This window comes from Rhinoraja longicauda, chromosome 40 (genome assembly GCF_053455715.1).
Source record: "Rhinoraja longicauda isolate Sanriku21f chromosome 40, sRhiLon1.1, whole genome shotgun sequence".
Lineage (NCBI taxonomy): Eukaryota > Metazoa > Chordata > Chondrichthyes > Rajiformes > Arhynchobatidae > Rhinoraja > Rhinoraja longicauda.
This window is the reverse complement of record NC_135992.1, coordinates 5,577,309-5,584,798: the sequence shown is the minus strand read 5'-3', so window position 1 is coordinate 5,584,798 and position 7,490 is coordinate 5,577,309.

Genomic DNA, 7,490 nt, shown 5'->3' with positions numbered 1-7,490 from the left:
CGAATGGTGAACGAGGTCTGATTGACCTGGACGATGACACCTTGGCCTGGCTCGCCTCAACGGAGCTGCAGGTCTAAAAGACACACGACAGAAGAAGAAGAAAGATATCCTGAGAGTCTCCAGTGAGGTAGATGGTAGGTCAGGACCGCTCTCTAGTTAGACAATAGACAATAGGTGCAGGAGGAGGCCATTCGGCCCTTCGAGCCTGTACACACCGCCATTCAATGTGATCATGGCTGATCATTCTCAATCAGTACCCCGTTCCTGCCTTCTCCCCATACCCCCTGACTCCGCTATCCTTAAGAGCTCTATCCAGCTCTCTCTTGAATGCATTCAGAGAATTGGCCTCCACTGCCTTCTGAGGCAGAGAATTCCACACGCTCCGACTGAAAAAGGTTTTTCCTCATCTCAGTTCTAAATGGCCTACCCCTTATTCTTAAACTGTGGCCCCTTGTTCTGGAAAACTGTGGCCCCTTGTTCTGGATAGGATGGTTCAGTTGCCTGATAACAGCCGGGAAGAAACTGTCCCTGAATCTGGAGGTGTGCGTTTTCACACTTCTGTACCTCTTGCCCGACGGGAGAGGGGAGAAGAGGGAGTGGCCGGGGTGAGACTGATCCTTGATGATGCTGCTGGGCCTGGCCGAGGCAGCGTGAGGTGTGGATGGAGTAAGTGGAAGGGAGGTCGCTTTGTGTGATGGTCTGGGCTGCGTCCACAATTCTCTGCAGTTCCTTGCGGTCTTGGAAGGAGCTTCTCGCTAACCAGGCTGTGATGCGTTCCTGTTTAATTACAACAAATTAAAAAAAAACACAGAAAATGCTCAAACACTCAGCAAGTCAGGCAGCATCAGGGGAGAGAGAAACAGAGTCGACGTTTAAGATTGAAGACGCTTCATCAGGACATCATTAACTCTGTTTCAGTTCCCTTACGGCATTTTTTATTTTTACTTTCTCTCTTCAAAAATTTAAAAATTGAAGCTATGTAAGAACTTTGTAACAAATGTGTTTTTTTTTAAATTTCGATTTGTACTTATGCTTTTCAATAATTTTTTTTACATTTTCAGCATCTGCGGTTATTTAGTTTCGTTTAGAGATACAGCGTGGAAAATGGCCCCTCCCCCCCCCTCCCCCCCCCCCCCCCGTGAGCCCACGCCGACCATCAGTCACCCGATCCCACTTTCCCATCCACTCCCCGACACACCGGGGCCAACTTACAGAACCTGCAAACCCGCGCGGGCACGTCTTTCGGGGGGGGGGGGTGTGTGTGGGAGGAAACCGGAGCACCCGGACAAATCCCACGCGGTCACAGGTAGAACGTGCAAACTCCGCACAGGCAGCACCCGAGGTCGGGATCGAAAACGCTGTGAAGCAGCTGCTTCACCTGCTGCGCCCATTAAGCCCCTGTCCCACTCAGGCGATGTTTTAGGCGCCTACAGGCGACTAGACCGCACGGTTGCCGGGGTGTCGCCTGTACGGCCGTGAGTCGTCTCCAAAGAGTCGTAGCGTCTTTCTGGTCGCCGCTGGATTTTGAAATGTTTAAACATTTTCGGCGACTGTGGGTTTGACGCCAATGATCGTAGCTTGACGTCTCCTGAAGGGGGCGCTGTCGTAGGTTGTCGCCAGGTGACGTAGGTTATCGCCGGTGCTGACTTCGGTGAATTCCATTGGCGACTACCCACGTCAACCGGCGACAGGCACCGGCGCCAAAACCGGAGGCCAAAATGGCGTGAATTGCCTTCAGTTGTCGCCGACACGGTCGTAGCTTGTCGCGGGTGGACGTAGGTTGACTGCGGTTGCCGTAGGTTGCCGCCCTGTGTGGTCGTAGGTTGTCGTAGGTGCGGTCGTAGGTGGACGTCCTACGATTGGGTCGCCGGTTGTCGGTGGCTTGCCGTAGCTTGACGTCGACTGGGTGGTAGGTTGTTGCAGCTTGTCGTGGACATTGTCGTGGGGGGGAGGGGTCCAGTCGCTGAAGAAGGGTCTCGACCCGAAACGTCACCCATTCCCTCTCTCCAGAGATGCTGCCTGACCTGCTGAGTTACTCCAGCATTTTGTGAATAAAGGTCCAGACTTGACCTTTTTGAATGGGAGAGGGTGGTAGTCAATCAGTCATTCTTTCTATTAGATCATCATTGTCACTATTCTGCTTATTATCTCTATTGGGTGACTGAGAGCTGGATAGAGCTCTTAAGGATAGCGGAGTCAGGGGGTATGGGGAGAAGGCAGGAACGGGGTACTGATTGTGAATGATCGGCCACGATCACATTGAATGGCGGTGCTGGCTCGAAGAACCGAATGGCCTCCTCCTGCACCTATTGTCTATTGTCTATTGACCTGCATGGGTTTTCTCCGGGCGCTCCGGTTTCCTCCCACAATCCAAAGACGTGCAAGTTTGTAGGTTAATTGGCTTCTTTAATGGCCTCCTCCTGCACCTATTGTCTATTGACCTGCGTGGGTTTTCTCCGGGCGCTCCGGTTTCCTCCCACACTCCAAAGACATGCAGGTTTGTAGGTTAATTGGCTTCTGTAAAAATGGTAAAATCTCACTAGTGTGCGGGATAGTGCTAGTGTAGGGGGTGATCGCTGGTACGCACGGAACTATACTAAACTAAACTGCTGGGCCGAAGGGCCTGTTTCCACACTGTATCTCTAACGGTGACGTTTCGGGTTGAGACCCTTCCTCAGACTGTATCTCGAAAGACCAAAGTCTAAAGACCTGATACGTCACCGATCCAGGTTCTGCAGAGATACGCCTGACCTGCTGAGTTACTCCGACACTTTTGTGTTTCTTGAACGAGTGTTCTTGTTTGCTTATATGTATTCACGGATTTTTCCCTCCGTTTTGAACAGATGAGATGAGGAGAAAGGCAGACTCAAAATGCTGGGGTAACTCAGCGGGACAGGCAGCATCTCCGGAGAGAAGGAATGGGTGACGTTTCGGGTCATAGAAACATAGAAAATAGGTGCAGGAGTAGGCCATTCGGCCCTTCGAGCCTGTACGCACCGCCATTCAATATGATCATGGCTGATCATCCAACTCAGTATCCCGTACCTGCCTTCTCTCCATACCCCCTGATCCCTTTAGCCACAAGGGCCACATCTAAATCCCTCTTAAATATAGCCAATGAACTGGCCTCAACTACCTTCTGTGGCAGAGAATTCCACAGATTCACCACTCTGTGTGAAAAAAAACTTTCTCATCTCGGTCCTAAAAGACTTCCCCCTTATCCTTAAACTGTGACCCCCTGTTCTGGACTCCCCCAACATCGGGAACAATCTTCCCGCATCTAGCCTCTCCAACCCCTTAAGAATTTTATAAGTTTCTATAAGATCCCCCCTCAATCTTCTAAATTCCAGCGAGTACAAGCCTAGTCTATCCAGTCTTTCTTCATATGAAAGTCCTGCCATCCCAGGGATCAATCTGGTGAACCTTCAGACTTCCGACTGAAGAAGGGTCTCATCATTACGTGTCTCTCTTCGGTGTAAAGCAGCATCTGCACTTCCTTCCTGCACGCACCATTTCAGGGCCGCACGGTGGCGCAGCGGTAGAGTTGCTGCCTCACGGCGCCAGGGACCCGGGTTCCATCCCGACTACGGGCGCTGTCTGTACGGAGTTTGTACGTTCTCCCCGTGACCCGCATGGGGTTTTGTCCGAATTGAATGCTCACCACACGAGCTCAGGGTTGTTAGCTTCCTGGTTGAGCTGCTGCTGGGGGCTGCAAAGATCATAAGGGATAGGAGCAGAATTAGGCCATTCGGCCCATCAAGTCTACTCCGCCATTCAATCATGGCCGATCTATCTCTCCATCCTAACCCCATTCTCCTGCCTTCTCCCCGTAACCCCTGACACCCGCACTAATCAAGAATCTATCTACCACTAACTTTGCCTCCACAGCCTCCTGTGGCTTCATAGACAATAGACAATAGGTGCAGGAGGAAGCCATTCGGCCCTTCGAGCCAGCACCGCCATTCAATGTGATCATGGCTGATCATTCTCAATCAGTACCCCGTTCCTGCCTTCTCCCCATACCCCCTGACTCCGCTATCCTTAAGAGCTCTATCTAGCTCTCTCTTGAATGCATTCAGAGAATTGGCCTCCACTGCCTTCTGAGGCAGAGAATTCCACAGATTTACAACTCTCTGACTGAAAAGGTTTTTCCTCATCTCCGTTCTAAATGGCCTACCCCTTATTCTTAAACTGTGGCCCCTGGTTCTGGACTCCCCCAACATTGGGAACATGTTTCCTGCCTCTAACGTGTCCAACCCCTTAATAATCTTATACATTTCGATAAGATCCCCTCTCATCCTTCTAAATTCCAGTGTATACAAGCCTAGCCGCTCCAGTCTTTCAACATACGACAGTCCCGCCATTCCGGGAATTAACCTAGTGAACCTACGCTGCACGCCCTCAATAGCAAGAATATGCCTGGGGAACAGATGAGGCTGCCAGTGCTGAATGAGGTGGCAGCACTCAGTGCACCACGCGTACCCCACACTAAGGCTGGTCGCTGTAGGCATCTGTAAACAATCAACACGCTCGTGCTACCGTGATGGGACTGGCGCTTCTCTTTGAAGGGCTGATTTGTTGGGACAGGAGTCGTTGCAGTCTAACACTTCTCACCCGCGATCACCTCTGAAATGGCGGAAGAACACAGGTTTTGTTGGTGTGTTTCTCTTTCTCTCTCCCCTCTCTCTCTCTCTCTCTCTCTCTCTCTCTCTCTTTCTCTCTCACTCTCTCTCTCCATCTCTCTCTCCCTCTTTCTCTTTCTCTCGCTCTTTCTCTCCATCTCTGTCTCTCTCTCTCTCTCTCTCTCTCTCTCTCTCTCCATCACTCTCTCTCTCTCTCTCCATCTCTCTCTCTCTCTCCCTCTCTCTCTCCATCTCTCTCTCTCTCTCTCTCTCTCTCCATCTCCCCTCTCCCCCTCTCTCTCCCCTCTTGGTTTCTCTCCATCTCTGTCTCTCTCTCCATCTCTCTCCCCCTCTCTCTTTCTCCCTCTCTCTCCATCTCTGTCTCTCTCTCCCCTCTCTCCATCTCTCTCTCCATCTCTCTCCCTCTCCCCCTCTCTCTCCCACTTGCTCGTCACAGTTTGATGATGAAAGGCCCTGCTGTTCTCTCAGGCCTGGCCAACCATTGTGGTGTTTGTGGTGTTTTCCTGCTTTGCCCTGCGTGTGAGGGTGTGCTGCTGGAAGGTGTGATGTGCTGCCAATGGCCCCCGCTCGTGATGTAGAGGGCTTGACTGCCCTCCAGATGCCGGGGAGTGCCCGACCCACGTCAGGGCAATGAACGCTGCCAGTTCCCCAGATGAGAAACATCGCGCCCTCTCGTCCAGCGTAGAACAACGCAACGGTGGTGGCCCCCACACGACAAACAACGCCCGCGTGTGGCCGCGGGCACCATCGAGTTGAAGGGCCAGAGATTGGCCTTTAGAAGGATGAGAGGAGATCTTATTGAAACGTATAAGATTATTAAGGGTTTGGACACGTTAGAGGCAGGAAACATGTTCCCCATGTTGGGGGGAGTCCAGAACCAGGGGCCACAGTTTAAGAATAAGGGGTAGGCCATTTAGAACTGAGACGAGGAAAAACTTTTTCAGTCAGAGAGTTGTGAATCTGTGGAATTCTCTGCCTCAGAAGGCAATGGAGGCCAATTCTCTGAATGCATTCAAGAGAGAGCTAGACAGAGCTCTTAAGGATAGCGGAGTCAGGGGGTATGGGGAGAAGGCAGGAACGGGGTACTGATTGAGAATGATCAGCCATGATCACATTGAATGGCGGTGCTGGCTCGAAGGGCCGAATGGCCTCCTCCTGCACCTATTGTCTATTGTCTATTGTCTATTGAGGAAACCTATTCACTCTCAATGCACACCGCATCTTGAAAGAGCTGCCAGAGGAAACATAGAAACATGGAAACATAGAAACATAGAAAACAGGTGCTGGAGGAGGCCATTCAAGCCAACGCCGCCATTCAATGTAATCACTTAAAATCAGTTCCCGCTTTCAAATCAGTACGCCGTTCCTGCTTTCAAATGTGGCCTGACCAGCGCTTTATGGAGCCTCCACATTGACTCCCTACTTTTCTATTCCAGTCCTCTCGAAATAAATGCGAGGGTTTTGGTTGAGAGGGCTCTGGGACAAATGCAGGCAAATGGACATAGCCCAACAGGTCACATTCATCGGTGAGGAGAGAGTGGGGCGAAGGGGAGAGTGGGACTGGGGAGGGGAGGGGGACAGCGGGGTGTGGGGGTGGTGGGGGGAAAAGGGAGAGGGGGTGGGGGTAAGGGGAACAGTGGGGGTCAGGGAACAGTGGGGAGACTGGGGGGGAGGGGAGGGTGGGAGGAGCAGAGAGTGGGACTGGGGAGGGGGCGGTGGTGGGGGGAAAAGAGAGAGGGGGTGGGGGGAAGGGGAACAGTGGGGGTCAGGGAAGTGGGGAGACTGGGAGGGTGGGAGGAGCGGAGAGTGGGACTGGAGAGGGGGTGGTGGTGGGGGGAAAAGAGAGAGGGGGTGGGGTGAAGGGGAAAAGTGTGGGTCAGGGAAGAGTGGGGGGAGGGAAAGGGGGAGAAGGTGTCCACAGGGACGCTGGAGGCCTTCCGTGAACGCCGGCCGCCGCGGGAGGTCGAATGTATTGTTGACAGAGACAGCGGGATGTTAATTTGATATTTGTGGTGTGTTGTACACTGCCGATACTGGCAGCCTTTGGTCTGAAGAAGGGTCTCGACCCGAAACGTCACCCATTCCTTCTCTCCCGAGATGCTGCCTGACCCGCTGAGTTACTCCAGCATCTTGTGAATAAATACCTTCGATTTGTACCAGCGTCTGCAGTTATTTGCTTACACTTACATCACCACTGTGTATGTTTGTGTTGTTTTTTTGGAATAAAGTATTTGTGATTTTTTTTTTTTTTAATTAAAAATAGCCAAGTCAAGTCAATTTTATTTGTACAGCACATTTATAAACAACCCACGTTGACCAAAGTGCTGTACATCAGTTCAGGTACTAAGAAAACGAACATACAATGGCTCACAAACATAACAGCACATACATAAACAGTTCACAGCGCCCCCTCAGAGGGCCTCAAACACTAGGGAGTAGAAATAGGTTTAGAGCCTGGACTTAAAGGGGTCGATGGAGGGGGCAGTTCTGATGGGGAGAGGGATGCTGTTCCACAGTCTCGGAGCTGCAACCGCAAAAGCGCGGTCACCCCTGAGCTTAAGCCTAGACCGCGGGATAGTGAGTAGCCCCAAGTCGGCCGACCTGAGGGACCTGGAGATAGAGTGGTGGGTCTAAAAAAGATCTGAGGCGTTTCACCAAATGCGGCTGAACAGACTGGCCCATTTGATCCGAACACTTCCGCGTATCTGTGAACCAACCTTCCATCCAAAGTCATCACCCCATGAATTCTTATCAAAACTCTTCTGGAATGCCAAATACGCGCTGGCCCCACTTATTTCTTTCACCCTGCTTACGACATTCTCAAAGAGCTGCTTAGAAATCGTCAGG